The sequence below is a fragment of the Lissotriton helveticus genome, chromosome 4_1, assembly GCF_964261635.1.
Source record: "Lissotriton helveticus chromosome 4_1, aLisHel1.1, whole genome shotgun sequence".
Taxonomy (NCBI): Eukaryota; Metazoa; Chordata; class Amphibia; order Caudata; family Salamandridae; genus Lissotriton; species Lissotriton helveticus.
In genome coordinates this window covers 1,665,283,270-1,665,296,992 of record NC_136063.1, presented here as the reverse complement: position 1 = coordinate 1,665,296,992, position 13,723 = coordinate 1,665,283,270, and positions in this window count along the sequence as shown.

The window sequence follows — 13,723 nt, the reverse complement described above, 5'->3', positions numbered from 1 at the left end:
TGACATCGTCCTGGGTCGCCCTCTTGCCCCCCGCCGCTTCTGCAGATTTGCTTTGCTGTGATTTGGCGTCTGGGGGAGAGGAAACGGGCTTCTCATATGCAAATCGATCAAGGCGTGATTGCGACGCTCCAGTCTTCGGTCCCCTGCCGGCCATCTTGACAGTGGTGGTCGCCCAACGTGTATGTATTCGGTGTCACGCTCCTCCGAGTCAGTGCGTCCGTAGGTGAGCACCCACACCTGACGCCGTCCGGCCCACTACACTCTCCGGGTGGTCACGGGGCGCAGTATGAGATTCCACTTGGTCTCAGTGGGTATAACCTAACCCACACAGTATCCGGCGGTACCACGCCGTACAGGGCCCTCTCCACAGTGTTCAGCGGGATCAATGGAGTGAAGCCGCCCGTCTCAGTCGTGGGGCGGGTGTGTTAATAGACTCCCTTGGTAATGTGGAGGTACTCCCACCTCAGTGTCTTATGTGCCGCCACTGCCCTGCGGTCTATGGAGCACTCGACTGGCACTCCCGTTAAAATCGTATGGCCTGCGCTACTGGCAGATAAGCGGCCAGAGGCTGAGGAGCCAGGTCCACGAGGACGACCTCCCGCCCTCAGAATCAGCCTGGGAGGAGTATCAATGGGCCCGGCGTCCGCCCGGACTTAAGGCGGTGTTGTGTGCCCCAAGTCAGTGGAGGGCCTCCGGCGGTCTATCATGTGCTGCCCGGTGGCGACAATTCACTCCAGGCTCAACTCCGCCTTGCGAGTGCGAGGCTGGGCTGTTGCGGTCGAGGCAGGGCCGTCTGAGCGACCCCAAGATGGCGGCCCCTCGTCCCGGAGTCACCGCTCCGCTCTCCTCCTTCCGACCCAGCAGGCTGTCAGGATCGATCCCCTCCTCACCTCCTTATCTCGGTGGGGCGTCCGGGCGTCCGGGCGCACACTCCGCGCTGGTAAAGGCCGGCGGTGCTGCAAAGGCTCCGAGGGTTCTTCTTCATCGCCGCCCAGCACAGGCGAGCGCTTCCGGTCCCCCTTCGCCCGGAGCAATGAACTTCCTGTCCGCTCCGCGGTTCAGTACACTCCCAGGTCCGGACGTTGATCACAGGCCCGTACAAGTGCCGGCTGAAACTAGCGTTCCTGACCACGGACCGAAGTCCCGGTAGGCTAGGATGCTGCCGCCCGGTCCTGGGCTTCGTCGCCTTCCCGCATGGGAAATAACTGAGACGGATAAGTTCTCGGATAGTCTAGGAGGCCGCTTCAATCACGGAGCTCTCCTCCTAAGCTGCCGCCATCTCCGGCTGCTGGCCACGCCCCCTCTACCACCCAATCTTTTTAAACATCTGACCTCGAAGGCAACCTGCGCTCCGGCCTCATGAAAATTGGGAATCAATATCAGAGAGGAAAATCAGCAGCAGCAGCAAAAGCACTTCACTGTGCTTGTGTATACATTAAGAAACTGGTTCCACAAACATTGGTAGTCAAGCCTTGAGTCTGAGGGTGGAACTAGCTTTACTGCTTCCTGTATATACACCTGATTTTTGCTTCTTCTACAAAAACTACCTCACAGTGAGCAAAAGCGTGCTATTTCTCCTGAAAATCTTGAGGGATTTGGGAACGGATTTACTAAGTTTTGGTGCAATGCAGCACAGCCACCAAACTGTGAGAGAAAAACTGGTTCACTGAGAGATAAACAGACTCACTTCTACCAATATATAGTGCTGTTTTTCTTTTCACCAGCGCTGGCACACTTTAGGCTGGCATATGCCAATGCACACATCATTGCACTGTAGGTTAAGGGTGTGTGAGTTCTGTAAGGTTAGATACTTTCCTGAAAGGGGACACTTTCTGTCTGAAATCTATAGTTTAATACTTTTCCCACTTCTTAGGTATGCTGTACAGTGCATATGAGAAGCTGGCCTGGTATATGATGTCCACTAATGTAAGTGGCACCTTGCACCAGTCCAGGCAACCCTTGTGGTGATTCAAGAGGTCTCAGACAACCTTCGAAATCTATCCATGTGGTAGCTGTGAAGAGCAGCCTTCAGGCTTAGTCTTGAAGGAGTGTAAAGCAGCTTATTTTACCAGACTGTAATCTTATACTATAGATTAAATGAAAAGGAACCACACAAAGTACTTATAAAAATAGGTATTTATTATATAACACTATCTAGTACATTACCGTATTTCCTACATGGAGATAGACACAATGCACACAATACTTGAGCAAATAAATCACAGTAAATAGCACTAATACGCAATGGGCCCCGGGGGGATCAAACCATATACTAAGAAAGTGGTATAATAACCACGACTTGAGTTAGGACAAAGTCGAGAGGATGTAGAATTACTTGGGACCTACAGAACCAGCCAAGGTAAGTTGATAGGGACTCCACGGAGAGCGTGTGCAGTGTGTGAACGTGACCACGTGCTCCGTACGAGTCTATGTGCAAGTGGCGGTTGGATTTTTAACGATTAGGGACCCTTCCCAGTGGACCCTGAAGAAACCCAGTGGAAGACAGAAGGTTGGAGAGCCACCCCACCCGTGGATGCCATGGTACCCAAGTTACCTATCCCAGGGAAGCCGGGTGCATAGGTGTGAAGTGACATCAGAGCAGCTGTCGAACCCAATGGAGGACTTCAGGAAAGCGCCGCTACTGGAAGAGGAAAAAGTATTTGGAGAAATCCAAATGTGGATTCTTGTAAATGAGTAGCAGAGAGCAGAGGGGACACTGTCTGTGTCACTCAGGAGTGACCAGGAGCCTTGGAAGACGGATGACCTCCGATTTTGGGTGCTTCAGGTAGGATGACTGTGACATTGACTCTGCAGCTGCGAGGACCAGGCGACACTGAGGATGACCAGGACCTGGATACAAGCTGTCCCACAAAGGATGACAAGTGCTGAGCAGTTGTTGTCCGGCGGGACAAAAAACAAGCCTTGGCAAATGCAATCCATGCAGGAAGTCAAGAAGGTGCACGGTTGGGACCAACAAGGTCCAGAAGACTCACCACAAGCAGGGGAGTCAGGGCAGGCCAGAGCAATCAAGGGAGCCCAAGGAAAACAAAAGTGACTCTCAAATGGACAAACAGGCCAACAGCACATGAGTCGCAAGAGTACCTCAAGCAGCTCACCAAAAGGCTCTGGAGGTGCTTGAGGTTGGGCTACTTGGTGCCTGGAAATCTTCTTGCAAAGATGTCAACAAGCCTCTGCAACTGCAAAGGGGACGCAGTACCCAGGGTTTGGTTATTGCAATCCCACAAGGACTACTGGCCTTAAACTTGGTAAGAGGGTAGAGCAGGCCTCGAGAGTGGAGGAAAACCATCACCTGTGTTGCAGAGCCCACGGAGTCTGGAGGAGCTCGGGATCTGCAGACCGGTTATCTTTGTTGCTGTGCCTGTGAATGTAGGGGAGTGACTCCTTCACTCCAAGGGAGATTACTTGGGTTGTCCTTGATGCTTCACAGGCCTTGGAAGGTTCCTGTATGATGCCCAGGCACAGACGATGTAGCAGACTGGAAGGGAGACGAATTCAAGCCCAAATGAAGTCCAGCAAAGTCCAGAGTGCCCAGAAGGTAGAAGTACAGTGGTTTCAGCTCTGAATCCTATCCCATGACAAATCTAGGGACCTACACCCAGGTAAGCCCTTACGTACCCTAGAGAAGGGGTTGGGAAGATCCAGGGGAGGGTCTGGACAGGGGTGAGGCAACTCCCATGTCCTTTGTCCAGTGTCGCGCCAGAGTGGGAGCCAACTGGACTTTGCACAGGGACACCAAATGTGCCCCTCATGCAGACTTTCAGGCGCTGGCAAGCGCACCCACCCAGCCCTAATACACTAAATCCTATCTGGGAGGTGGTCACACCTCCCTGTGACAGTATGCCTATTGTTCTGCCTTTCCCTGCTTGAGATTGGCTCAGCAGCAGGAGGGCAAAAATGTGTCTCTGGTCGAAAGCAACAATTTTGTGCTGTCCGGGACTAGAAGACGGGCACCAGGAACACTGAGAGCATAACAGAGGCCTCTTCCAGTGCTTGGAATCATACCTCCCACACCATTTACAGTGTGGGGGTATGATTCCAACATGTTTGATACCAAACATGATAGGATTTGTTGCAGCCATTTTCGAGATGGTCATCGCGCGATTACACGGTGCCCCTCTATATCGTATATGGCTGCTTCACTGATGACCCAGGAGAATGGACTTCGTAGGCTGCAGAGGTGTCCTGCTTGTGCAGGGGCACCTGCTCACTTAAAACCACGCACCCTGGCCTCAGGATTATAAAGGCCTGATATAGGGGTGAGATAGGTTTTAAGTGCAGTGACCATTAGATATATTAACCCCTTCCATGCTCATGACGAGCTCAGCTCGTCATGCAGTACACTGCTTGTGTGCTCATGACGAGCTGAGCTCGTCATGAACAATGGGATTAAAAGAAGTTCAGCACCAGGGGTGAATTGCCTTAGCATTGATAGTGTTAAACCTATATCTTTAGTAAGTGGTGCATGCACCAACTTACACAAGCTGCAATGGCAGGCCTGTAGTTCCATTTCAAACGATGTCTAATGGGTGGCATAATTCATGCTTTAGCCCATGGGAGACCTCTGGGGTACCTATGCCCTGGGTACATGGGTAACATATACTAGGGACTGACAAGGGTACCCCAGTATCCAATCTGGGGTATACCTAGGTACTGAACGCAACAGTTTAGCGAGAAAGCAGATAGACTAGGGTCCTGATTAGCAGGATCCCAGTCAGACTCGTCAAAAACAGCATCACATCAACCACAAAAAGCAGATCCTATTTTCCTAAAGTCAATCAATCAGGGGTTTATATAGCGCGCTACTCGCCCGTGAGAGTCTCAAGGCGCTGCACACATGAAAAGTAGGAAAAATGTACAGACTTTTATAAAGTTGCTCTACTATTAAGCCTTACTCAAGGAAGCATATTTTTTGGGTGAAAATCCCTGTTTACAAATGTTTATAGATTGGGTTTGCATCAAAACACTTGGGTGATTGCATGGGAACGTCTGTGTACTGTCACATGCCTGTATTAGGTCCGGGAAGAAAGACTGCTATTTTACATGCACACGTTTCTTAAGTTGCCTTCTTTTCTACAGTATGGCTATTGACACACATTTGCCTGCATAACAGTGCAGGATTAGTTTCTATGAAAACATATTGCTTACATTTCCTCTTCGTAGGTACAATATCACAACACCTTGAACATTTAGTACAAGGCCTAATAGTACATTATGCAAATGTTGTTATTCATGCATAAGGCAACATAGCTATCATAAGAGGATAAACAATGAGAGGCGTGTCTGAGGCCTTTGCATGGAAGCATGTATATTGTCATTATTAACCGCATGCGCGCTAGCAGTTTTCCCGCTGCTCGCTGCGTTTTTTTAAAAACCACGTTACATGACGAGCTCAGCTCGTCATGAGCGTACGAGCGTCGTCACTCATGACGAGCTGAGCTCGTCATGAGCGCGGAAGGGGTTAATGCACACACATTCGCGTGTTCAAATTAGAGGAGCACTTTGCTGTCACTGCGAGTTTCTGTTGTCGGAGTCTCAGCCCAGATGATTCCTGTGTTTTCTCTATGAGGAGGGTTGTCCAACTTGTGACCTATGACGGGGACCTGCATAAACCTTCTATCAGGTAATGGGGAGTTAGAACATCCAGTAGGGGATTTAGGCAGATCACCTGCCCTAGGCATCTAGGTTAGAGAGGGCACAGTAGAAATACTCTATACACAGTATTTATATGCCAGCACATATACACTGCTTTAGCACAATGGTGGGATCGTTTTTCATTTTCAATGTGCTTATATTCCTAATGACTTTCATCTGCTTCTGTCTATTAATCATTGCAGTGCATATATGTTACAGAAAAATCACAATGGTTCAATAAATATTGGCACGCCTCTTTGTGTTTTTCTTGTGAATCTATCTGGGCATTTACAGGTGACTGAGCGAAAAGGTTCTATATCTGTTACCACGATTACTTTGGGAGTCAGGGCTGTCATGTTCTGAGGTAGCCCAATCCCTTTGATACCTTCCTGAGTTGATGGATACTTATGGTGGCACTGTGAACTAGCAGGCCAACACATCCTGAGGGGACGCATAGATTCGGTCTGGAACCATCCTGACATTTATGTTGTCCAACAAACTGAAAGTTTCTAATGAGAAAGTGGAAACTGTACAACAGTACCACACACATTAAGCCCACTGACAGAAGGTGTCCTATAGCACTATCAAAGCATGATTTGTATTGGAGAGGAAATCTCACAACAACAAATTGTGCTGGTGACGCAAACCCAGCACAAAGTGTTAGTAAATATGGGTCTAGGTTTCATGGTGCTAAGGTCCTGTGCTAATCTTTCCTAGAAACGCATCACAACTTCTGGCTTTAGTTTCTTTTACAGAAGATGTGTGCTGTCTCCTGCACTGTTAATTCTAATAATTGCTGATCAGACAATAGCCTGAGCGTGGTGCCATAGATCTGTCCTCTGCCTCCTATGGTTGTTAATTCACTAAATAGGCCTTCCTGCTGGCCGCCCCAACTGTGATTTCCTGAAAGTTGTATTAGTAAATAGATTAGACTTCTGCTCTGCTACCACATTCAGAGGAATATGTGTTCGGAATAACTGATGTAAAGTAGCAATTTAAAACATTTTACACAAGAAAAAATGTGTTAGCAAAAATACCTGTTCAGTTTAGCTGTTCGAGATTAACAAGTGTGTATTTTTCATTAAGTGTAAATAATGGAGCTGTCGATCATGAGATAATATTATTTGGCCCATTTTACAAAGCTATGTTGATTGCCACAACATAAAATTAGATTTCTCTTTGCCCATGTTTTATCTGATGTTAAGTTGGGAGCATCTACCGATATAAAGGTCATTACTTTGGTATTGGACGTTTAATATAACTATACATTCGTCAACCAAACATTATGCCTGACCTATGCTTCGTAACTCTAATTTTACAAGTATGGTTGGAAGACGGGTGATTCTTGTAGGTTTTGCAAATATGAGTATCATCCATTGGTGGAAGTCCAGACGGGGATAGAGATTAAAATAATGGCACGATATTTAAAATGAAATCCAGTCGTATATATAGCAGAAATAAAAGTCCAGGATTTCAGTTCATGGTTTCCTAGGAGTGACTGGCTTGTACCAAGCGATACAAAAGGGGATGATGGACGGAGCGTTTGAACAAATCAAACACTCACCCCCAGTCAACTGATCTGGGTTTAATCCATCACCATTCTTTAGTTCACTCAGCCACCCCAGTTCAGACATGGCTATATGCAAATCAGTCTGACCCTGTGCCTTATGGGAACAGTCCAGCCCGAACTGCCAAGCCATGTCTTCCCTGGACCGGAAACAAGCATCCTGGGACCGGTTTCGGATTCATAATCCTCATCAGCCAGGCTATCTTGAATCCAGTGGCCAAGTGAACAAGGGACTCACGTCTGAGTATACCCTGCCACACTTAGGGCGAACAAAGCGATACAAAAGGGGATGATGGACGGAGCGTTTGAACAAATCAAACACTCACCCCCAGTCAACTGATCTGGGTTTAATCCATCACCATTCTTTAGTTCACTCAGCCACCCCAGTTCAGACATGGCTATATGCAAATCAGTCTGACCCTGTGCCTTATGGGAACAGTCCAGCCCGAACTGCCAAGCCATGTCTTCCCTGGACCGGAAACAAGCATCCTGGGACCGGTTTCGGATTCATAATCCTCATCAGCCAGGCTATCTTGAATCCAGTGGCCAAGTGAACAAGGGACTCACGTCTGAGTATAGCCTGCCACACTTAGGGCGAACAAAGCGATACAAAAGGGGATGATGGACGGAGTGTTTGAACAAATCAAACACTCACCCCCAGTCAACTGATCTGGGTTTAATCCATCACCATTCTTTAGTTCACTCAGCCACCCCAGTTCAGACATGGCTATATGCAAATCAGTCTGACCCTGTGCCTTATGGGAACAGTCCAGCCCGAACTGCCAAGCCATGTCTTCCCTGGACCGGAAACAAGCATCCTGGGACCGGTTTCGGATTCATAATCCTCATCAGCCAGGCTATCTTGAATTCAGTGGCCAAGTGAACAAGGGACTCACGTCTGAGTATACCCTGCCACACTTAGGGCAAACAAAGCGATACAAAAGGGGATGATGGACGGAGCGTTTGAACAAATCAAACACTCACCCCCAGTCAACTGATCTGGGTTTAATCCATCACCATTCTTTAGTTCACTCAGCCACCCCAGTTCAGACATGGCTATATGCAAATCAGTCTGACCCTGTGCCTTATGGGAACAGTCCAGCCCGAACTGCCAAGCCATGTCTTCCCTGGACCGGAAACAAGCATCCTGGGACCGGTTTCGGATTCATAATCCTCATCAGCCAGGCTATCTTGAATCCAGTGGCCAAGTGAACAAGGGACTCACGTCTGAGTATACCCTGCCACACTTAGGGCGAACAAAGCGATACAAAAGGGGATGATGGACGGAGCGTTTGAACAAATCAAACACTCACCCCCAGTCAACTGATCTGGGTTTAATCCATCACCATTCTTTAGTTCACTCAGCCACCCCAGTTCAGACATGGCTATATGCAAATCAATCTGACCCTGTGCCTTATGGGAACAGTCCAGCCCGAACTGCCAAGCCATGTCTTCCCTGGACCGGAAACAAGCATCCTGGGACCGGTTTCGGATTCATAATCCTCATCAGCCAGGCTATCTTGAATCCAGTGGCCAAGTGAACAAGGGACTCACGTCTGAGTATACCCTGCCACACTTAGGGCGAACAAAGCGATACAAAAGGGGATGATGGACGGAGCGTTTGAACAAATCAAACACTCACCCCCATTCAACTGATCTGGGTTTAATCCATCACCATTCTTTAGTTCACTCAGCCACCCCAGTTCAGACATGGCTATATGCAAATCAGTCTGACCCTGTGCCTTATGGGAACAGTCCAGCCCGAACTGCCAAGCCATGTCTTCCCTGGACCGGAAACAAGAATCCTGGGACCGGTTTCGGATTCATAATCCTCATCAGCCAGGCTATCTTGAATCCAGTGGCCAAGTGAACAAGGGACTCACGTCTGAGTATACCCTGCCACACTTAAGGCGAACAAAGCGATACAAAAGGGGATGATGGACGGAGCGTTTGAACAAATCAAACACCCACCCCCAGTCAACTGATCTGGGTTTAATCCATCACCATTCTTTAGTTCACTCAGCCACCCCAGTTCAGACATGGCTAAATGCAAATCAGTCTGACCCTGTGCCTTATGGGAACAGTCCAGCCCGAACTGCCAAGCCATGTCTTCCCTGGACCGGAAACAAGCATCCTGGGACCGGTTTCGGATTCATAATCCTCATCAGCCAGGCTATCTTGAATCCAGTGGCCAAGTGAACAAGGGACTCACGTCTGAGTATACCCTGCCACACTTAGGGCGAACAAAGCGATACAAAAGGGGATGATGGACGGAGCGTTTGAACAAATCAAACACTCACCCCCAGTCAACTGATCTGGGTTTAATCCATCACCATTCTTTAGTTCACTCAGCCACCCCAGTTCAGACATGGCTATATGCAAATCAGTCTGACCCTGTGCCTTATGGGAACAGTCCAGCCCGAACTGCCAAGCCATGTCTTCCCTGGACCGGAAACAAGCATCCTGGGACCGGTTTCGGATTCATAATCCTCATCAGCCAGGCTATCTTGAATCCAGTGGCCAAGTGAACAAGGGACTCACGTCTGAGTATACCCTGCCACACTTAGGGCGAACAAAGCGATACAAAAGGGGATGATGGACGGAGCGTTTGAACAAATCAAACACTCACCCCCAGTCAACTGATCTGGGTTTAATCCATCACCATTCTTTAGTTCACTCAGCCACCCCAGTTCAGACATGGCTATATGCAAATCAGTCTGACCCTGTGCCTTATGGGAACAGTCCAGCCCGAACTGCCAAGCCATGTCTTCCCTGGACCGGAAACAAGCATCCTGGGACCGGTTTCGGATTCATAATCCTCATCAGCCAGGCTATCTTGAATCCAGTGGCCAAGTGAACAAGGGACTCACGTCTGAGTATACCCTGCCACACTTAGGGCGAACAAAGCGATACAAAAGGGGATGATGGACGGAGCGTTTGAACAAATCAAACACTCACCCCCAGTCAACTGATCTGGGTTTAATCCATCACCATTCTTTAGTTCACTCAGCCACCCCAGTTCAGACATGGCTATATGCAAATCAGTCTGACCCTGTGCCTTATGGGAACAGTCCAGCCCGAACTGCCAAGCCATGTCTTCCCTGGACCGGAAACAAGCATCCTGGGACCGGTTTCGGATTCATAATCCTCATCAGCCAGGCTATCTTGAATCCAGTGGCCAAGTGAACAAGGGACTCACGTCTGAGTATACCCTGCCACACTTACGGCGAACAAAGCGATACAAAAGGGGATGATGGACGGAGCGTTTGAACAAATCAAACACTCACCCCCAGTCAACTGATCTGGGTTTAATGCATCACCATTCTTTAGTTCACTCAGCCACCCCAGTTCAGACATGGCTATATGCAAATCAGTCTGACCCTGTGCCTTATGGGAACAGTCCAGCCCGAACTGCCAAGCCATGTCTTCCCTGGACCGGAAACAAGCATCCTGGGACCGGTTTCGGATTCATAATCCTCATCAGCCAGGCTATCTTGAATCCAGTGGCCAAGTGAACAAGGGACTCACGTCTGAGTATACCCTGCCACACTTAGGGCGAACAAAGCGATACAAAAGGGGATGATGGACGGAGCGTTTGAACAAATCAAACACTCACCCCCAGTCAACTGATCTGGGTTTAATCCATCACCATTCTTTAGTTCACTCAGCCACCCCAGTTCAGACATGGCTATATGCAAATCAGTCTGACCCTGTGCCTTATGGGAACAGTCCAGCCCGAACTGCCAAGCCATGTCTTCCCTGGACCGGAAACAAGCATCCTGGGACCGGTTTCGGATTCATAATCCTCATCAGCCAGGCTATCTTGAATCCAGTGGCCAAGTGAACAAGGGACTCACGTCTGAGTATACCTTGCCACACTTAGGGCGAACAAAGCGATACAAAAGGGGATGATGGACGGAGCGTTTGAACAAATCAAACACTCACCCCCAGTCAACTGATCTGGGTTTAATCCATCACCATTCTTTAGTTCACTCAGCCAGCCCAGTTCAGACATGGCTATATGCAAATCAGTCTGACCCTGTGCCTTATGGGAACTGTCCAGCCCGAACTGCCAAGCCATGTCTTCCCTGGACCGGAAACAAGCATCCTGGGTTTGCTCAAACGGTCCGCCCATCATCCCCTTTTGTATGGCTTGTACCAAGGCTGTAAATGGTGTATGGATCTGGCAAGGGTTTTGAAGGGATACATGGACAAAGCAGGGGTTCCAGAAAGGTGCATGGATCATACATTGAAACAGATTTATTAAAAGAAAACGGAATTAAAATCATTTGTTTTAATGTCTCAGGGATTCCAACTCCTCTTTTTGGATGTATTCTGCTTAAGAGTCTGCCTGTTTAATGAGTAATCAAAAACAGTAGCTTTTCTTAAAAGATTAGTTCACTGTAATCCTTTGTACCTTAAATCTATGTTTCCTGTAGGATGTTGGGTTATGCTACATTTTAGTCGGACCCACGTCGTATGCCTTTCTTCTTCTGCCTTTAAACCCCTAAAGTACCAAAAATGCTTTTGTCTTAGTTTGCACATACTATCTTCCTTGCTGCTCCTCACTCAGCATATAGAAGACTGCGTAAGGTATTATGCAACAATACAGGTGCCTATATTTCCCCATTTTTGGTCCTGGCCCTTTTTGAAGGCTTATCCCCAAACATTTTGCCTCTCTTCTGTATTTTTTCTTACCTGTTATGTTAGCTTTAGTACTCTAGACACTTTAACACTGCTATTCCGTGCAAAAGTGCATGTTATCCCCTTTAGTTGTTTATTTTTTACATTTTTTTGTCGTGATTTTTTTTTAAGTAAAAGCATACAACAGGATTGCAATGCAATAGTGAACAATATTGAATGGCACAGTAAGAAAGAAGGGAGGAGAGGCGGGAGTGCAAGAGGCAGGACGCAGGTAACTAGCAGAGACTGAGGGCCAGATGTAGGAGCCTAAATACTTGTCGGTAACGGCCGATTTCGGCCGTTACCGACCGGTATTTAGGAATTGGCATGTAGGGGCATTTATTTTACAGATTCGGTAAATTTACCGAATCGGTAAATTTACCGATTCTGTAAATTACCGAATCGGTAATTTTACCGATTCGGTAAATCCAAATGTAGGTGGGACTCTTCTGAGTCCCAAAGGCCATACAGATTCTGTATTTTACCACCCAATTCAATTGGGTGGTAAAATACCGAATCCAGGTGTGCATGCACATATGTGCATGCACACCTATGCCATGTGACACAGACATGCCCTTTGGGCATGTCTGTGTGCCACATGGCACACATGCCTGTATTTGGGGTGCTAGAGGGTGTCAAAGTGACACCCCCTGCACCCTGGCAGGAATCGGTATTTACAGATTCGGTAATTACCGAATCGGTATTTCCCATTGATTTCTATGGGCTTCACAGCCCATAGGAATCAATAGGAAATACCGATTCGGTATTTACCGAATCGGTAAATACCGAATATTAAAGATTCGGTATTTCAATTTCTAGAAATACCTACATCTCCCCCCTTCATATTTACCGATTCATAAATATCGAATCGGTAAAATTCGGTATTTATGAATCCGTAAATACGAATTACCTACATCTGGCCCTGAGTATCTGACCTTTCACCCTATAGCTCTGTGCAGGACACCTGGGCCGATTGAGGTCCTTGTGCCATGATGCCTCTGAAGGTGGGGGGAGAGGGAGAAAGAAGTGGGTGTCTGGGGGTGTCTGCGCGGGCTGGTTGGGGGAGACGGCAGCCCGGGAAGGGTGAGGCTGTGCCACAAAGTGGGGTGGACCACAGGCACACAATCATGAAGAAATTGCTGCATTGGGGAGGCTAGCGGTGGGGGTGCTCAGGAGGTCCGAGGGTCCAGGAAGTGGATTAGGAGGGGGGTCATGGGTCACCGGTTGGTTGGTGCATACAGTGTTCTTGAGAAAAAGGGAGGGAGCACATGAGGGTGCTGATGTATGATGTCGGGGATCCCTGCCAAGGGGGGAGGATCTGTACGTCTGTGTGCCCAACAGGGGGTGAGGAAAGGAGAAGGGGAGGCAGAGGGATGTGAGTGGAGGAGAGGACACAGAAAGCAAGAGAGAGGGAGGTGAGAACATCACTGGTTGGTGAGGAGGGGGGAAGAGGCACAGAGGTTAGTGAGGGAAGCTGGGGTGGGTGAGTGGGCTGGAATCCCAACCAAGGGAGGAAGGGATGGGTCTGGACCACTGCATCGGGTGTCAGGTTGCCTTCTGTGTCCATGGGAGGGGGGAAGGTAGTCAGTGTCGTGCGATCAACCTTAGAGAGCATCTTGGAGGAAGAGCATCCATGTCTGAGTGAACACCTCAGCCTGGTCCTTCATATAATAGATGACACATTCATGGACCACCTCTGTATCATTGTCACCAACCAGGCTTCCTGAGAAGGAGGTGATAGTGAACACCACTGCCGAAGGACACACAGCTTTGTCTATGGACAGCACCATTTGCAGGAGGCAGTGCTGACTCCAGGATCGG